Source organism: Calidris pugnax, unplaced genomic scaffold (assembly GCF_001431845.1).
Source record: "Calidris pugnax isolate Ruff unplaced genomic scaffold, ASM143184v1 scaffold41, whole genome shotgun sequence".
Classification (NCBI taxonomy): domain Eukaryota; kingdom Metazoa; phylum Chordata; class Aves; order Charadriiformes; family Scolopacidae; genus Calidris; species Calidris pugnax.
In genome coordinates this window covers 8,260,985-8,281,571 of record NW_015094509.1, presented here as the reverse complement: position 1 = coordinate 8,281,571, position 20,587 = coordinate 8,260,985, and positions in this window count along the sequence as shown.

The window sequence follows — 20,587 nt, the reverse complement described above, 5'->3', positions numbered from 1 at the left end:
CGGAGCCCAGCCGTGCTTTCCAGGGAGGGCAGCTGGGCGAAGCGTTGGGGACTGATGCCAAACCAGCTTTATTGTGTCCATTACGCAGCCGCGTGGGGAGTTACATCCCTAAATCCCTCCGCATCGCAGCGGGGGAGCGCTCCCCGCGCAGCCCTGTGGCTTGTTGTCACTAATCCTCTCAGCTCGCTGCTCAAAATAATACACAGCGTGAGGCAGCCCCTGCCGCTGGAGTAAAGCCTGGTGTGCAGCAAACTCACCTAAGAGCCTGATCTCCGTCTGGGGTGAGGGGGGTAAAGCAGGGCAATGCCCCCCACAGCCAGTCCATCCCACTGGAGGCATTCCTTCCCATGAGAGTGGAGGCAAGGCCACACATTGAAGGGGAGGGGGGCTTTAAATCCAGAGCCCTTCAACAGGGTTATTCCAGATTTTCCTTGGGGAGCCAAAATCCAAATTTTGCCAATAGCACGTACACAAATGCCATTCGTTAAAGTCTACAAGCTTTGCTTCACTTTGAGAGATACCTCCAGGGAACAAACCCCTCCACGTTCTTTGCAACTTCAAAATGGATTTTAAGATGCTGCTGCCCGTGTAGGACCTGTAACAAACTGTGCCCTTGCAGAACTGCCTTCTGTCTGGTGAACCCGGCTGCTGTCATCAACACAAACTTCACCCTGTCATCTCCATGATAACACCCTAGATAGCCTTCCTGCAAAGGCAGCCCACGGGGGTGGTAGCAGCCTTCATAGAATCATAGAATCGTCTAGGTTGGAAGGGACCTTAAAGATCATCTAGTCCAACCATCAACCTAACTCTGACAAAAAAATAAGAAAAAAAAAAAAGCCACACCACTAAACCATATTCCTGAGGACCATGTCAGCCCGTCTTTTGAACACTTCCAGGGGTGGTGCCTCAACCACTTCCCTGGGCAGCCTATTCCAATGCTGGATAACCCTTTCCGTGAAGAAATTTTTCCCAATATCCAATCTAAACCTCCCCTGGTGCAACTTGAGGCCATTTCCCCTTGTCCTATCTCCTGTGACTTGGGAGACAAGACTGACCCCTGCCTCTGTACACCCCCTCTTCAGGTAGTTATAGAGCGCAATAAGGTCTCCCCTCAGCCTCCTCTTCTCCAGACTGAACAACCCCAGCTCCCTCAGCCTCTCCTCGTAAGACTCACTCTCCAACTGTCTCTCTTCAGCAAAGGGAAGATTGGTCCTTGTGGATACGTATTTTTAAAGCACATTTTCAAATGATAAAAAAGCGACAGTCAAAGATCTTGCCCACTAGATGAGGATTTTGAGGCTCCCAAGCTCTGGCTGGCTCCGTTTCCCCACCGCACCCCCAGCTCTCCCCTGCTGCTGGTGTTAACACAGCTCCATCGTTTTGTCACGGTGACTTTTGTGCTTAGGACTTCTTGATGGGATGAGCAGGGCTGACACACACGTATCCCCCCAGCCACCACCACTGCTTGCTTCTGGGGGAGCTCCTGCTCTCAAAACCAGCTCCCAAAATTGTGACAGAATAAGGTCTGAGTCAAACAGTGCTAGCACACTGGAAAGAATCTTCCTTTGCCACTGATTAAAGGCAATGTGAAGACACTTGGCTGATGTGTTCCCCTAAACTGATCATGTGTCTGAGCACCCAAACATCCTCTAACTCGGCAAGGCAAGCTGGCTCTAGGACAGCTTCCCACTGGGACCAGTTTAATGTGTGCTGGGGAACAAGTGACGGTGCCTTCACTTGGCTTGGAGCCTGCTGGCTACGTGGAAGCCAGCTGGGATGATTCTGCATCATCCCTTTCAGCTCTGTCTGGAGTTAGGAAGCCAAAAATAAGAACAGTCATCCAGACTTTGATACTCTCCTAGGAAAACTAGTTTAAGAGTCATTCCTCAGGAGCTTATCTAAATGTAAAATTGCGTTAATTCAACAGAAACAATTAAACTAATTGAAGCTTTTGCAAAACGTTGTGCACGTACTCCTGCTTGCATTTCAACCAGATGTCTTTCATACCTGCCTCCACCATCGCTTGCTCCAGTGGTTTCCAGTGTGTGCTTCCTCCACCTTCAGACAGGTCACAAGAAATACCCGAGAAAAGCAGTTTGGCAACAGGTTTGAATCACTCTGGGGTAAGCACTGGGAAGTATCTGGGCGAACAACAAATTTGAAAAGATCAAAAAAAAGCACTGGCTTTTTTAGTTAGTGAAACGTGCGTGTAGCTAAAGCCTGGGGATGAAGCCACCACTGTCTCAGGAGTGATCTGGCTGGCCATAGGGCAGCACAGCAAGAAAATAAAAAGTCCCAGCCATCCCCCCCACCAGCCTCACCGCTGCTGCTCAGGTCTGCTGTGATTTCCAGAGCATTGCTGGCCACCTGCAAACCTGGTCCTTGCTCTTGGGGCAACCAAAGCACACACGAGGCACTCTGTGGCACTGCCCTTCCCGCTGTCCCCTGCCAGCAGACGTGCTCCTCCACACAGGGGGGACCACAGAGATGTCCTCACGCCGCTGCCGTTCAGTGTTACAGGGAGCCCTCAGACTTGTGGCAAGTTGAACCAAGCTGGCTCCTTAGGGGGGACATTTTGCCTGCATGACTTCTTGTTTAGTACTTTCCACAGCTGAAATAGAGAACATGGAAGCCGAAGAGTTTAGACTCTGTGTCTATGCTGAAAGTGCACTGGCTATTTTATAGAATTATTTCTGTATGAAAGCCTACACCTCACATCCTCTCTAAGGCAAATTCTGGGGTAGTGACACATGGCGGGAGGGAGAAAGGGTTTCATCCCTTTTCATTCTTTAAACCACATTTTCAAACTATAGAAATCATATCACACATCTGATTGGATCCCAGACTGGTAGAACCATTCCCAACAGAGCTATTCTCCTTACAGTGTTTAACCTTAAAAAAAATAAATAGAGTCACATTATAGATATTTTCTATCCACTGAAATTTCCATTCACTTACTGTACGCTCACCACTTTGTTGATTTTACAGAGGTTTTTCAGGAATTATTTTTGCAGAGTCAAGAAGGGAGCATAAAGAACCATGCAGACTTTCATTCTCTTTACCTGCTTGCAAATTATTGGTGTTTAACTACATGTTTAACAACCATTGCTCCCAGACTGGGTGAGGGCTGGCTGTTGCATGGTAGCTCCTCACCATAGTAAGGTCTCTCAGCCCTTGGCCAACGCGTCCTTCCTCTTGTCCTGGACAGGGCTGTCATTTATAAGGTTGGGTTTTGACCATCTTCCTACCCTTCCTCTCATTTTTGAACTACCACAATCAGCAGTCAGACCTGGAGGACTATCCTGCCCTCACTCTGGAGGGTGGAGGAGACACAAGGACTTGTTTGTGTACTGCATGTTCTTTCCTCCTGCACGAGATGGATATTTCTATTTCAGTGGCTATCAGAAACCGGGAAAGGGTGTTAGCAACTGATAGTGCAGCTGCTCTTCTCCAGCTCCCTGAAAGAACGCAGGTGCAGGAAGGGAAATTAAGCAAAATTAGACATCTATTTCCAACGTCCCCCTCGGAGCTCCCTTTCCTCACTCCAGCAGCTGGAGACACACTGTGACCAAAGAGCATTACTCCAGCACACATAGGGTTATGCCTTACCTGGGCATTGCACAAGCCCCGAGGTGCTTCCCTCCCACATCCCAGCCATTGGGAGGTTTGAGCTGCCTTCACTTGCTGTTGATGGAGCTGCAGAAGGGCAATCCACAAGCTCTTCCCATCCTGCCAAACAGGGTAAAAGAAGGTCCTATTCAGCATTGCAGTTCCAAATTTTCAGACAATTCTCTTCCTTGAAAAAACGTTAGGGAGGATGCATGTTTTCTTCCTATAATCAGTGTCATCTGAGTGCCCCCAGCTTGTCCTCTTCTCCTCCCTAGGACCAGAGAAGTGGTGCTTGCCTCTTGTCACTTGTGTGCACCTCTCCTGCTCTCAGTCATTGACTCAATGACTGACTCCAAATGGTGACTTTTCCATGAGTCTTGTAGCCACGTGGCCTGTACAGAGGGGTCCTCACCAAAACTGACTGGAAGTAATGGGGCACTTGGAGCAGAACGTCCCTCTAGGACACAGTGGGATGCATGGCCCATGGGATGCTCTGCCCACCACTGCTTGCTTAGACACTGACACTGCAGCAACTTTGGAAACAGCAACTGTAGGAACATGCTGGATTAGTTATGCACAAGCTTGAGCTCTTTCTGATTCCCACTGGGAATACTCAGCTTGCACAAGGAAAGCTCAGGTAGTGCAGGAATGAGAAAAGACAAAACCCCTAAGAAACTACGGATCTCTGTTTGTTAGTTTCATGCTCTAGGCTGCACAGAGATCCCATCTCTGCTACAAGTAAAAATGGGATGATCAAAAACGTGAGGTATCCCACTAAAAGACAAAATAAAACCCAAAGCCTGGACTTCTACCAGGAACGCCACAGCACTGCGAAACACCAGGAACGGCACGTAATGCTTTTGCCTGTGTAACACCATTTTAATTTCTCTTTTTTTAGTTTGATCAAAAGCTAAGCTCTTTTCTGAAACATCAGGCTGTGGAAGAACACCGTCTAGTCCCACAGGGTGTTCATAACCAGGCAGGTGGGTGTAAAATGGCACCTGGCACTGTGGGACCTGAAGTGCCCTTCTCCGGCAGACACTGCCCGCCTGCGAGACCAAAACCACCCTTGGACGAGGTGTCGTGGAACTGGAGAAAACCTCCTGCTGGGCTGGATCAGGCCTCACTCTGGCCAGGGGTGCCCATCAATGCCTCTTTCAGAGCAGCAAGTTTTAGCACCAGACACCTGAGCAAACATCCCTGGCGTTCCCAGGCTATTTGCACATCCCGGGATTTCCAGATGTTGCTCCCTCGCCTCCGCAGTGCCCCCAGCTTGGCAGCAGCCCCCTTTACACTCCACAGAAATGGGACCCACATCTTTACCCAAACCTGCATGGTTTTGAAGTAAGTTTAACCTCACGGGTACGGACTGAGCAGGTCCTTGATGCTTCGGCTGCTTTGTTCTGCTCAGAGACACGAGCGCTGCTTTTTCTCCATCAGGGAAATGTCTGCAGCAAAAGAAAAACAATCATTCCCTCTCGAGCAGACTTTCAAAAAGCAGAGTTTCTGTGGCTTCAGCCTCAAACCCTTCCAAGGTACCATTTGATTGCAGCTTCTGCAATGGCTTGCGTGCGCCGCAGGCATTTGGCAGGGGGGTGGTTGCTGGAAGGTGCAAGGAGAATGGGAAGGGCTGTGTTTAGATTCCCATTTTCTGGGTCAGTAAAGATGTGGCGAACAAGAGACGTTCCTCTGAGCATTGTCCCCACCAGCAAGGGCCTCGTTCCATGCCCTGCACTGCCCTGGAGCTTTTATGAAGCTTATGCCTTTGCCAGAGTGCGACATCACTCATCTAAATATTAAAAGAGACGCTTTGGCCAGCTCAGAAGCTCTGCAAAGCATCTGTATGGCAGAGTTGCCATGGGTGGGTTGCTCTTAAAGAGCTACAGGATTGATTTTTCTCGTGCTGGAGGGGGTAAGACTGGGGAGGAAAGTCAATGTGTTTCAAGATGAGTGTAAAACTGGATGTACCTTTGACACATGTCCAAAGTGAGGTTGGTCAGGAGAGCCCCGAGCACCCACATGGGCCAAAATGAGAGATCTTATTTCCCCTGCTGAAGCAGCTCGTTTTGGAGGTGGCAGGAGATGCCATGGAGCGGCAGGAGGCTGCAGGCATCCCCTGATCCCTGTGCCATGAGTTCAATAACCCTGTTTTCTGTAATCACCATGAAAGACCAAAGACTGAAGATACGTCTTGCTGCACAGACGCTCAGGGAAGGCAAACTGCAACCTGGCCCAGCTCTCCTGCCCGTGGCTCACAGCAGTGCCAGCAGGCAGTTCCCCCTGGGGCTCAGCACCGTCCCTGTGCCCCACGGGGACAGGATGGGGACGTGCAGCTCCTCACCCCAAAGTTCCTGGAGGAGGGTGGCGTGGGCTGGCCCTGTGGCACCATGTAACCGCCCAGGCAGGTCTGGCTCTCAGCCGACCCCGTGTCACACGTGCCTGGCTCAATAGCCACAATATTTAAAATTTAAAATTACCACCGCCTTCACGCTGAGACCACAGGATCTTCCCTGACACCCAGCAGCATCCCCAGCCTTTGTAGGTCTGGCTGAATGTGAGCTCCACGAAGCACGTGCCGTGCCAATTAGCGCTAATCACTGTTTACTCCCTGCATCCCTTCCCGTCTGCCCACTTGCAGCAAGTTAAAATAAATGAATAATATTTAAATGAATAGTACATTTGTGATTCCTAGTAATTTCCCTTGAAGTAGTTATGACGAGCACGTTAACTGGTACTAATTCATCATGCTGCTTGTAATTTGGCCAGGATTCAGAGAAGAGAACCTGTTTTCATAGCAGCTAATAAATGGTGGTTTATTGCTGCCCCACCAGGTGTTGCCGTAGCTGCAGACTCCTTCCCAGGGCAGAAGCCATGAACGTCTCCTCCTCTTGGCACGTGCTTTTGGTTAGAGAGATGCTACTTTGCAAATAGGCCAGGTTGGTTATGATTCAGCCCTAACCATCACAGTCTTTCTGTTTCATCAAGGGAAAAATCAGGTGGAATGAACATTTACCCACAGGTTCCACCTAATGCCACGCAGCTCAGGCGCATTAAATAGCACCTGGAGCTCAGGGATGTCTTCATAGGCCTTTCCCTAAAACTCTATGCAGGCTTAGGAAACAAAATCATACCATAAATTGGTTATGCATCATGGTTGTAGCCGTTTCAAGTTATGCAGGCACCTCATTCTCCTGGAGTTCCTGTTGAGACCAGACCTGCAGTGGGGACTGGTCCAGGAGCACCGGGGTCTCCAACCCAGCACCAGGAGTCAACAGCAAAATGGGGAGATGAAGGAAAAGGGCTGCAAGAGGTTGGCAGGATCCCCAGGTCCACACAGACAGTCAGGGTCTGCGCTTACACCATCTCAGCAAGGCAAGAATTAAATTAAAGCCTGTCTGTGTGGGCTCTGCTGACTCACACCAGGATGTCAGGTGAGGGGGCTCACCCTGTTAGCCTGAGAAATGGCAAGGCTGGGAGAAGGTGCCGGGGCTGAGATTTCCATCCCGCTCTTGCCAGCACACCCAAATGCTGGAAGGAAACGTGTCCACCTGGTGATCGAGCAGGAACTACTGACCGGGACAGTGAGGGGATCTGCTTCTCAATGAGCCCCTGTAATTTGAAAGAGTTTGTCCTGGTGTGGGTGAGGACAGCGGCCACGTACACCTAGGGGATGTGGGAGAGCTTGCCAAGTCTCCTTGGGTATAAAGATGTTTCTGCTAAAATCATCTATTAAAAGTAATACCCATCAGGAAAAAAAAGACAATTAGGTTTGTTGGTCCCGTTCAAGGCCATATCAAGACCTGATCAGTGGTGGCCTCTGAGCCAGTGACACCCTGGGGTTACCAGCAGCATCATGGTGGGTTTGCTTTGGGTCTGTGTCACTGTACAGCAGCACCACCAGCAGTGCTCCATGAGGCACTGGGGCATCCCTGTCCTACCCCTCCACACACAGCAGCCAACTGCGCTTCATACCTTGATATCAGGCTGCAGGAAAAGCAGCTCAGGAGGCATCACAAGGTCCTCAGGGTTGGTCCAGCTCTCCTTCCCTGCAGGAACACTCACCCATGTCAAGTGCTTCTGGCTGCCGTAAGAGAAAAGCAAACCCTGGCCCGTCCACTTCTGCTCACTGCTGGTGATGCTCCATTCAACACAGTGATGGTGAAAATCTGGTGGGTCTTCAGGAAGACTGCAACCAGGCAGAGGATTTCGGGGGCGTTTTTCTTCTCGTAAAAGGATGGCCGCTCCATGGCCTCAAGCAGTTACTTTGCTTGATACCTCCCTGCTCAAAACCCGGGCAAGCAGCTGTGCAAAAGGCTGCAGACCCACAGAGGGGTACTGTGAGTTCATCTGGTATTTAGCCAGGCACCAGCTTGCCCTTCATCAGTGATCAGTCACCTAAAAATGAGGTTAAGTCAGGCCTTGATGTTAGAAATTGGATTTTGATTCCCTACTTGCTTTGCCACACCATCAGAAACCATCTCTTTATTTAAACAGAAAAAAAAAAAAAAAGCAAAAGCAAACCACAAACACGACCGGTATGTTTTAAAGTGGGTGGGGGTGGTTTATCACACACTAATGGAAACTCAGATTCTTTCTCCAAGATGCAGCTAACTTCACGTTAATTATACTTGGGCATCTCCCCCCTTTCCCAGGCACAGGTCTCATCTAAAGTCCCATTTTCTCTGTTAGAAGCACAGGGCAAGGCCAGGGCCAGCCCTAGGCTGAGAGCTGAGAAGGAGCTTTTTTAATAGTCTGAAAGGCTACACGGACCAAAAGCTGTGTGCATTTTCTACCACGTTATCCTCATTTTCTGCTGTAAACTCTGGAGAGACCTCACCCCTGCAGCCTCTTCTGTAGGCCAAGTTTCTGCAGCAGGTAGCTCGTTTGGCCAAATGACTAATCAGCACTTTATCCCCGCAGATAATGGCACGAAGGCAATCCTGCACCTCTCTGAAGGGCGGGCAGCGTTTGCCCACCTCTCCAGCACCCTCCATCCATCCATCCATCCATCAGTAGCTCTGTGCCCACAGCAGCCCCATCACCCATCCATCTCCCTCTCCCCACCACCCCAACCTGCAAAGGGCCAGTTGTGAGCAGCAGCTCCTGGCCCAAGGATGGCCAGACACTGGCACGCACCCCAAAATCAAACAAGATGAAGGGCTAAAATAACACGTGTCTCACCTTAGTGCCCGCTGGGGTGATGGAGCAGGTGGGGTGACACTGGGTGCAGGGAGCCACGTCCAAGCTTGTCAGCTGCCCGCATGGTTACAAGAAGAGCTGGAAAGTGCACCATTTTTACAGGTTCTTAACTAGAAAAATCAGACCCCAGAAAATTTCTCTTTCAGTCAGGATGTGTAAGAGGATTTCGAGCTGCCTGGAGGGAAAAGGGCTGCTCAAAGCAGGGCTTTTGGCTTTTGATATGAGCTGTGCTGGTGCTGGGCTCTGCTCAGGGTACACGATGGGGTCAGCAGGGAAAGGAGATGTGCTCAGGCTTGGGCAGACCCTCAGGGCAGGCAGCACCCAGAGCAGCAGGTCCACAGCTGGTCCTCAGACACCAAACAGTGATGGGGACAGCCCTGGGTCCTGCTGGATCTGGGGACACCACGCAGTGTCCCAGCACCTGCAGCCAGAGCAGGGACCAGCAGTGCTGGCAGGCAGGGACAGGGCAGGGACCACGTTGGCACTATTACTAATTTTTACATTATCACTGCTTATAAAACTACAGCTTTGTTTCCTCCTGCCCAGGGAGAGACCACCCCTCCAAGAGAAACGTCCAGCAGCAACAGGCTCATCCCAGACCAGACTGACCACAGCTCAAATCCTGGTTCTTCTTTTTTTTTTTTTTTTTTAACCCATTTACCTTCTTGTTCTCTAATCTATCTTCCCTTCCTCTTTCTTATCTCACTTCCAGGCCTTTATCTCCCTTTTTTTCCCTTTGCAACCCCTTTCCTTGCTGTCCTCCCCTCCTCTTTTGCAGCATTGAGGGGAAAACCATGCCCCCTAAACACGGCTGCTGGTGTCCCCTCCCCAGTAACCCTTACCTTGCAGGGTCACAGCTTTTCCCTCCGCATCCAAGCCAACAGCAGCTGAAGAAACTTTCTGGACCTTGGTAGGACCCCACACGGTGCTTCCAGCAGCAAAATCACACCGCCAGTGGCCATCCAAAAGGGAGAGGCTGAGTTCACCCAGGCCAGCCCCAGCCCTCTGCTGCCAGAGCTCCAGCAGGGAAAGATGCTCCTGAATTATTCAACAAGAAGAAGCAGCTGACTTGATTAAAGCATTTTGTACTTTTAGCCCATTACACCATTTACCATGGAAGCCGAGGGCAGGGATTGACCCCGGGAGGAGAACCAGAGGTGAGGAGAGCGGAGACGTGCCCAAGGTGGTGGGATCAGGCTTTGGAAAGAGCTTCAAAGCCATTAGGCACACTGTGGCTTCACCAGGAAAGATATCAAAGCTGCCAAATAAAAAAAAGAAGATAAAAAGTGGGAGCAGGGCGGCACATTGCATGAAGTTGCCATTTCTCAAGAAATCAAAGATCGCAAGTCAACGCTTAAAAGCGAGAATTTACATATAATACACTTGGGCTCTTTATTTCTCCTTCAGATTGGGAGCCTTTAGGGTTCTGTTTCAGTTTTCCTCCCAAAGCACTTAGTGCATAATGAAACCTGACATTTTGATGTACTTCATGTTACTCCGGGGAGGGGGAGCTTTAGGAGAACACCAAATATATCAAGAGCCGGCAGCGCTGCTGTCATTGCCCTCTGCAGCAGCTGCCACGCCAACAGCCAGCGAGAGGGCTCCTGGACTGCGGGGGCAAATCAGCTGTTCTGACTCCTCTGCTGGAGGGAAAAGCTGTGCAGGGTCACCAACCCCAAAGAAATGACAGCAAGGGACTTGGGTCTTTTTAGTCTGGAGAAGAGAAGGCTGAGGGGGGATCTGATCAATGCTTATAAATACTGAAAGGGAGGGTGTCAAGATGACAGGGCTGGCCTTTTTTTCAGTGGTGCCCAGGGACAGGACATGAGGAAATGGGCACAAACTTGAATATTTGAAGTTCCACCTAAACATGAGGAGGAACTTCTTGACTTTGAGGGTGGCAGAGCCCTGGAAGAGGCTGCCCAGGGTGGTGGTGGTGGAGTCTCCTTCTCTGGAGACATTCAAACCCCTCCTGGACACGTTCCTGTGCAACCTGCTGTGGGCGGACCTGCTTTGGCAGGGGGGATGGACAAGATGATCTCCAGAGGGCCTTTCCAACCCCATATCATTCTGTGAATCTGGTGGGGAAGGAAATTAATGCCCAGCCATGCCATTTTCTCCCCACCGCTTTGTGGGAAGCTCAGCTGAAGCAGCACCTCGCCCTGGCACCAAATAACGTAGCAGCATCGTCCTGCCCACCTGCAGACAGGCACCCAGCCTTGCTTTGCCTTAGGAAAACACAGCACCGTATTTTTACCCAAAAAATGAATGCACAGCACAGCCGGGGGTGTCCATACACATGGCCTCCAGCTTGCCTTCTCCAAGGGCTCCTCTCATCCTTGGATCCTCGTGTCGTTTGTGTTTCAACACTTGGAGGTACGGTTTTAGCCAGGTCTGCTGAGGAAAACAAGCCTTCTCTCTTACACCACACACGCACATGCCCAAAGAGCATCTGAACTTGCTCACCATGTTTTAACAAAATTTGATAAGGGGAAAAAAAAAAAAAAAAGTAGAAGCCTTGAAGCCTGCGGAAGTCTTGTGAAGAGAGAGATATCAAATGAAGATCTTGCTGTCACCCTCACGGCAGGACAGGCTCACAAATGAAGCGGGCTTGCAGCAGGCATCAAGGAATCCCACAGCAAAACACTCTCCCAGAAACCCATCTCTCCTGGCTCACGCAGCTGCCTCTTCACAGCATTTCTGCAAAACTCTTGCTATGGACAGCTATAGTGTTTCAGAAGCACAGGCAGCATCTCCTTCATCGTCCGTGGCAGCAGCTTCACATGACGGCACCTCTGGCACCGTGTGTCACCTACACGGGTAGCGGGGGGGCTGAAGGGTTCAATGGAGAAAGGCCCCAGAGACTCTGCACGATGATCAGCAGGTGCCCTTTGGTCCACGGAAAGCACAGCATGAGCAAGGTTAAGGCAACGAGCAGGTTTCTCTGTGTGCAGCACGGTCTCCCTGTGATGTTCTCCACATCTAGGTGCCTACTCGCTTTGAATCACGAGCCTCCTCTCTGATTTCCTTCCCTGATAAAGGCTTTTAATAACTAACTGTGCGTACAACAAAGTAAATATTCAACCAGCTCAGAGCCAGATTGCAGATCAAATATCTCCACATCTTTCTTCTTTCCCTTTTAAAAACAAGAACCCACACATGCAGCCTGCAGGGGAAAAGATTGCTCGCTTAGCACTTCCCTCAGCTCATCAGATAAATAAGCAACTACCAGTTTTGTACTTTACAAAACAACAGGCGAGGCAGCTGCTCCGCAGCGTACCGTGATGGTGAAGAGCCAGATGCCTGCTGAAGTCTGGCTCCTCTCCTCTCCTAGCTCTTTAGCTCTGTCCTCCAACCCACTGAGCTGTCTCTGGCCAGGGGAGGAGCTGGGTGCCATCTCCTGTGTCCTTCCCCACTGAGCGGCTGGGCTGCATTCTTACAGACCCAGACTAAAGAAAAACTCCAGAGAGATGGTGGCTGCAAAGCCCAGGCTCAAAACAGAGGGAGGAAAGAGGGTGGAGGAGGTTGTGGGTCCTGCAAAAGCGGGTGCCAGCCCCAGCACAGAATGTCCCCAAAAGGACCAGCAAGAAGCCGATGTCCTCCTGTTTCTGCAAACCCCTGGGACTCGCTGAGAGCACCTTCTGCAGGGCAAGGCCGTGGATCTTGGTAAGGTGAGTGAACTCTCCTTCCCCCGTTGCTGGGGTCATTGCACCTTAGCAGGGACACGGCCACCTAAAACATCCACCTGGGAAACAGCAGAGAAGGTTTGTGCCCACCCTCAGCCAGATGTTCAACAAGTCAAAACCGGGGCGTCCCCAGCCCAAAGCCCAAGCAAAACGACACTGGGCACACTCTGCAAAGTGCTTTGGGACCACTGGGAAACAACTTCGCAGTCCTGCTCACACAAGTCAGGAAACTTTCATTTATAAGAGGAAGCAAAGCAGATCTCCAAACGGCTTGTGTTAAGGGCTGAGCAGCGGCGCTCGATTTGGAGCGGTGCTTTGTTGCAAGCAGCAAACCCAAGACGGGAACAAAGCCTTGAAGCTTCTCGTCCATGAAGAATTGAAACTTGAGAGACAGAGGAAAAAACCTTAAATTAACCCCACGCTGCTCGAGCACAGCTTTGGCTGCCCACAGAGTGTCAGTGACTGCTGTCACTCTCCCTCCAGTGCAGAAACACAGCCAGGTCTCACCAACAGCTCGGCATCTGCTCTGGTAGATGAACAAATTCCCCACGGGACAGGTAATGACTGACAGGCACTCGCCTCCAAGCATTTTATCAGGGTGGGAGCTCGTTTTCGTGGGTTTCAAGTAAATTGTGCCCCTGTGTTCCCATTAGGTGCACTGCTGCGCTTGTTCTTGGGCCCACAAGGACAAGGATTGCCTTAAAGGGTTTTGGCTGTTATTTCCATTAAGAATTGTGTTGCAAAGCAGCCTGGCAGCACCTAAAGTTTTCCTCCTTGCCCTGAGCTTATAGGCAAACAGCAGAAACTGGCTGCCTTTCCCTTCCCCTCCGTTCCTTCCCTGCTTTCCCCTGCGGCACGCGAGGGAGAGAGCCAACAATTTCCTTTTGCAGGTGCTCCCCTTGGGAAGCAGCCTCCATTTCACAGAATGGTTTGGGTTGGAAGGGACCTTAAAGATCCAACCCCCCTGCCATGGGCAGGGACACCACCCACCAGACCAGGTTGCTCCAAGCCCCATCCAGCCTGGCCTTGAACACCTCCAGGGATGGGGCATCCACAGCTTCTCTGGGTGACCTGTCCCAGTGTCTCACCACCCTCACAGTGAAGAGTTTCCTCCTAACTTCTAATATAAATCTACAATCTTTTAATTTAAAACCATTATCCCTCATCTTATCACTATTGTCCCTTACATCCCTCCCCATCCCTCCTGTAGGACTCCTTTAGGCACTAAAACATCACAATAAGGTCTCCCCAGAACCTTCTCTTCTCCAGGCTGAACAACCCCAGCTCTCTCAGCCTGTATACATAGGAGAGGCGCTCCATCCCTCTGACCATCTTTGTGGCCCTCCTCTGGACCTGCTCCAACAGGTCCATTTCCTTCCTGTGCTGAGGGCTCCAGAGCTGGATGCAGTTCTCCAGGTTGGGTCTCACCGGAGCAGAGCAGAGGGGCTGGCCATGCTTCTTTTGATGCAGCCCAGGAATTAGATGCAAGCGTTGCCTTACCTGTGGTGGGAAGAGCTGCTCTCCCTCGCAGTTCAAAGGAGTCTCGTGCCCTGGCCTTACCAGAGGACATCCCACAGCTCCCACCTCGGCACAAGGAGAGGACAGAAAATGGCTGTATCCAGAGAGCTCCCTGCTGGGCAGACACTGACCACAGTAGCTCCCACAGCCCCTTGTTGTTCTTTAAGACAAACTGTGCTGGAAATCTAATAAGAACCACTCCAATTAGTATTATTAAGCGCCATGCCGAGCCAAGGCGCAGGGGACGGCCACGGGAAAGGGAGATCAATGGTGCCTTTGATGGGATGAATGACGCTGGGTAGAGCAGGGGACTTGGGGACTGGGGGGAGGGTTTCTGGAGGCACGGATGAGCTTCCTTGAAGGTTGCAGCATCACATGTTGCTCCATGGACTGGGCTCCTCTCAGCCCCAGGAACGGCCGATGCTCGGCCCAGGGATGTGGCTGCTGCCTGCACCGGGCAGATGTCATCATCTGGACTCCAAGGCAGGGGATTTAGACCTTTTGGAGCTTTGCAGAGCGTGGGCTGCACCTCGCAGCCACCAGCTAAAAAAAGTCCTGACGGCCACCAGCACCCAGCAAAGCAAGGGTGGGAGCAGCCTGGGGACCCCTCTCCTTCCCCCGTGGCCTCTGCAGCTCCCAGCACACACAGTGACACAAATTACAAGAGGAAAAAAAACCCACCTGCAGTGTATTTTATTCTTTAACCATGGTCCGGCTGCCCCCATGCCATTACACAAGGAATGTGCACATAATTCTGCTCCCACTTCTCTGCTCATAAAGACACCCCCGGTTGCTGGGCCACTAACAGGAGTTCCCTTTGAACTACACACGTTGCCTTCTCCCCACACCCCAGCACCCACAAAACACAGCTCTGAACCTCCAGACAGCACCACTGTGTGGGTCCCACAGCCTGTACAGAGGAGGAGCAACGCTAAGAGGAGCCTGGTGCAGCTTGCCTGGAGTCACAGCAGTGTTGAGGTGCACAAGCATGGCACTGGGGGGATGGATTGGTACCCAGGTCCCCCCCACTGTCCCCCCTCACCCCCAGAGACAGCCCAGGGTGCTGCTTCCATGAGAAATGGGAGGTCAAGCCTGGTCACCTTATCTCTGATCAACAAGAAACTGCACACGGTGGAGAAAGGGAGCCAGGGGGAAAGGAGCACACCAAGGACCCCAGACCCTGCCCTGGGGCTTCACTCGTGTTGCCCTGAACCAGTTGTTTCTCCGTGACTCATCTCCCCTTCTCCTTTATCTGCCCTTTTTGCTTTCAAACTTGTTAAAGAAGGCAGGTCTGGGCATTTATAAGAAGCAAAGCAACAAAGGAGCCCTTGTCTCAGGGGGGATGCAGGGCCATTTCCATACCAGCCAAGGTGTTGCCTCCCAGAGGGGTCAGAGCCCGGCAGGAGAAGCACCACTCCCTGAATTAAACTGCTTTGGGCATTAACTGCTTTGGACAAGCAGGCTCCGGTGAGAAAAGTCCTCTTCCCCCTACCATAAAGCTGTCATGGTACCAACACCCACAGATGTGCTATTTTAGTCATAGGCGGACCCACAGGTGATGTGCCACAGGGCAATGTGTCATCTGGGATGCAACCACCCCAAAATGTGGCAGGCTACACCGAGGTGTTTGGTGCGTGTGCTCCAGGCTGGAGCAAATCAAATCATCACAATGCGCCAAACCGAAGCGGTGTCAGCAATTCTGCTAAAAAAAAAAATAGAAGAGTAGTTAAGAGGTGGAATGATAGTTGTCCCACCACACTGGCAGTAGGGGTGGGAACATGTGGCAGAGCAAAGGAGTGGCAACAGGGGGAGGGAAACCTCCTTGTGTGGAAAACCTGGGTACAAACAAAGAAAACACCAGTGACTTTCAGAATCTCTTCCTCCCTCTTTCCGAAACAACAAAAATCTAAGCTTTCTCTTTCTCTCTCTCTTTTTTTTTTTTTTGGGAGGGGGGAGAGGGACACGCCAACACAGGGGGGACCAAGAAAGCCGAAATAAGGAATGGAGTTTCCAAAAACAGACATAAAGCAGCATTTTATGACCCAACTTACATGAGGCAGAAATAATGCTGTTGCAGCAAAGGCAGCTAAGAACATCCCCAGCTGCATGGGGGAAAATATTGCCAGCAGGTAAAAGGAGGTGGTCCTTCCCTGGGTCCATTTTGGGCTCCCCAGCACAAGAGAGACATGGACGTACTGGAGAAAATCCAATGAAGGGCCACAAGGATGATTAAGGGACTGAAGCATCTCTCCTATAAGGAAAAGATGAGAAAGCTGGGAACGTTCAGTCTGGAGAAGAGAAGGCTCAAGGGGGACCTCAGCAATGTGAGTAAATAACCGCAGTGAAGGTGCAAAGAGGTCAGGGCCAGCCACTTTTCAGTGGTGCCCAGTGGCAGGACCAGAGGTAACAGGCACATATTGAAACACAGCAGGTTCCCTCTGAACATCAGGAAACATGTTTTCACTGTGAGGGTGACCAAGCACTGGCACAGGTTGCCCAGAGAGGTTGTGGAGTCTCCATCCTTGGAAATACTCAAAAGCTGCCTGGCCATGTTCCTGGGCAACCTGCTCTAGGTAGCAGGGGGTTGGACCAGATGACCTCCAGAGATCCCACCAGCCTCCACCATCCTGCGACTTCACACAGGGGGCAGACAGGCACCATCTTCCTTCCCCTCCCAGTTTATACAAGTACAGCAAGACCAAGAGAACAGCTCACAGATTTTTCTACAGCCAAGGAGTCAGGTCAGTCCCAACCTCGTGTCACTAGTCCAGCAGCCCACAGGAGCAGAATGGACCTCGCGTGGCACCGTTGGTCCCTTGCTACTGCAGGTAAGTGCATCATATACATTCTGGGGAACAAAAAGCTGCCTTGTAACCCTGCTTAGGTTGCCACTAAGTGCTGTCATGAATAGCATCAGCCACAAAACCAGCAGGGGCAGAAGCTGGCCTGGGGCACTAGTCACCCGTACGCCAAGCACCGACGCTTGCACAAGCGGGAGGACAATGACACACACCTCTGACGTTCTTCTGACACAACCGAAACAGCCTCCTAAGGCAGGTACCGCCACAGAGCGCTGGATGTGAGACAGAAACTGCAGATAAAGCTTCTCGGGCAGCAGCTCCAGCGCCAGGAACTCATGGCCCAGCCCCACCTACCCCTCCACAGCCAGGCGACACGCTCAAGGCGTGCTGGTGCTTGCCCCTAACGAGCAGATCACAATCTCTCTACTCACCAGCTCCAAACTCCAACCCGGCTGCACCCCAGGGATATCCTCCCTGTGCCCCTCACCAGCTCTGAGCCGCCTGGCCCCAAAAACCAAACCCCAGGTGGGGTTTGCAGAGGCACAGCCAGGCAGCAGCAGAGCTCCCAGCATCTTGGAGGAGGTGCTCCAGAGCAGCCCAAAATGCCGGGCGCCCCGTTCCAGGGTGGAGAGGCAGGGGGTGTTTCAGATGAGGCATGGATCCTTCCCCACGTGCAATTTTGGGGCAGCATGGTGAGGAGTCACCTCTCTCCACCACTACTCCAAAGGAGCCTCTGGTGTTTGCAGCCACTCTTTGCACCGTTCAGCATTGATCTGTACCTGCTGACCAGCCACAGCAGCACCTGGGTTTCCTTCCCAAACTGCTCCTGTCCCATGGAACACAGGGGGACGGTGTCAGCATCGTACCCATCTGCAGCTCCAGACCTGCTGCCATCACCTCCAAGCCTGAAGCCACCACCTTCCACTGCGCAGTGGATGGGGGCTGCTCTGGTTGGGGCATGAGCAGAACTGCACAGTGCTCATCTGAATCGTGTCCAGTATTTCCTCCAACAACTGAAACGGGCTCATTCACCAAAATATGAGGTTTTTCTTCAACTTACCATATTTAGCTTCCATTAAGGGAGGTAAAGAACTCTCTTCGTTACAGGACTAGGCAGTAAGTACCCCAGCAGAGGGGAACTTCCCTCTGCTCCCAGAGGTGTCACACGAGAGGAGCTATACCCGGCACTAAAAGGCCAAAGAGAATTGTATTCAAAATGGGCCTTTTTTCATGCGTCCCCCCTCTCGCACGCTACTGTTTCAGTGCTGCTAAAAACATTACACAACTCGCTTATTTAAAAGCCTGGTTGGGTCCTGCCAACCTTTAAGACTCCTCTGCCCAAAATGCCAAGTTATATATAATAAAGGTCAGGTCAGATGCACACAATGAGTAATACTATGACAGACTGTCTTGCTCTTTTTCTTTTTTTCCCCTTTTTATTTTTTTAAATAGCAACTAGCTTCAGAAGAAAAGCCTCGGAGCAGACTACAGGCCCTCCAAGATCCATTCCTGCTGAAGCTGGTTGCCTTTCCTCCTGTGTCTGACAGTAAAGCTCCACAGCCCTTTGCACGCTCACGACTGAGAGGACAAGCCTTTCCTTCTGGACAATGTTAATTTACTCGTGTGCTCGTTTTTCTCAGCGCAGCAATTAGTTCTGTTGTTTTCCTTATTCCCGGCACACGTGTGCACATAGAATCACAGAATCACATGGGGTTGGAAGGGACCTCTGGAGATCATCTAGTCCAACCCCCCTGCCAAAGCAGGTCCACCCAGAGCAGGTTGCACAGGAACATGTCCAGGTGGGGTTTGAATGTCTCCAGAGAAGGAGACCCCACCACCTCCCTGGGCAGCCTCTTCCAGGGCTCTGCCACCCTCAAAGTCAAGGAGTTCCTCCTCGTGTTTAGGTGGAACTTCTTATGTTCAAGTTTGTGCCCATTTCCTCTTGTCCTGTCCCTGGGCACCACTGAAAAAAGACCAGTCCCATCCTCTTGACACCCACCCTTTCAGTATTTATAAGCATTGATCAGATCCCCCCTCAGCCTTCTCTTCTCCAGACTAAAAAGACCCAAGTCCCTCAGCCTCTCCTCATAAGGGAGATGCTCCACAACCCTGTGTAAGAGCACCCGCATCATCCCTGTATCATCTTGTGTAAAAGGATTTCTAAGGAAGGTTTCTTTTAGATACGTTCTTACCATTTAATCCATTTACCTCCTGCGTAGACCAGGGCTGTGGCATCGGGTCTTTCGGCATCACCTTCGCTTTTGCTGCTGCTGTTACTTGGTAGCTCTTTACACTGGCAGGAATGAACACCAGAGTTTCTTAAAATATTAGATACAAGAAACCACAAATTTTACAATGTAAAAACAAAAAAAGACTATTCCACTTCGGCAGGGTAAAGAGCAGCTGAATGGACTAGGTGACCCTTGGATGCCTCCTGCTCCTCAGCAGATTATTGCAGTCAAGCCAATCAATTTACATCCTTAGTTTTTTATCCTAAAACATGCCCAAGCGCAGGTGAAGAGGTGTAAATTTCACTCCAGGCACAGGCAGCATTTCACAGACACTTAAAAAAAAATAATATAGAAAGCAATGAATGTCCAAGTCTGAAGACAAAAATTCAGACTCCTTATCCCAGGAGCCAGCGCTGGCAAGAGACCGGCCACGGGCACAAACACGGAGCTCAGACGTCATCAAAGGGTGGGCAGAAAACAGCCAAGATACTTTCTAGTATCTACTACAATAATTTGCAACTGGGGGAAGGGGGGGAGAAAAATCAGTACTCTGACTCTTTTCCAGCTGCATCTGCTAACAGATCCAGGAATTCTTCTATCAATTCAGAGAAATTACAGGGGGAAAAAAATAAATAAATCACAATACAATCCATAATCTGCTTCTACTTAAACATTAACCAGCAAGTACGATAACCACTGTTTCATTTGCATTAAGAGATTAGCTAAAGCGTTTCCCCCCCCCCCCACACCCACCCCAGGGGGAAAGCCCCACATAAAAACAAGGTTTCTGCATGTAATTTTCATAATCTGCCTGTTAGAGATCATAAAACTCAACGCTCATTAATCCACTCACTCTTTTTTTTTTTTTTTGAACTTCATTTTAAACTGAGTAACCATGCTTGACCCTCACAGATTGCTCGTTATCTACAGGAAGTTCAGCTGCATCAAACCTGAAAGGAAAGCAGCCTAATTTATCTTAAGATAACAGCAGCAGTTTAGGTACAGAGGCTAAAATTAGCAGGCTTTAACTAAAACCTCCAGAAAAGAGACTTTTCCCTTTCCTTTAATACTTCCAGCAAACCAGCTATGAAGTACAGGCAAAGAGTGTGCAAAATGTGAACTTGGCTGAAGCAAATAAGTACTTATTTCTCCAATAACAGCATCTCGGACAAAGCAGCAGCTGCCCACAGAGCCTTGCCAGAGAGACACTTATAAAAGCTTCTAAAAAAAAAGAAAAAACGAGAGGGTTAAGTCTACCACAAACAAAAAAAAGTACCTAAAATATACAGAGGCAGCCCGTATTTAATCACTGCTTTAAGGTCTTCAGAGTGCAGCAGTCCTGGGAGAAGTACTAAGTTACTCCCCAGTTTGATACCACGAGAAGTCTCAGTCCCAGCTGGTTCAACTGGGCCAAGACCCACGGAGCCATGAGGGTGTCCTCCAGCCTCCACCGATGGCTCAACTGCCACCAGTTCAACACGCTTGGTCACCCTTGTTTTAAACAGTTACTCAAAGGCAGAAGTGGCTTCTCAATCCACGA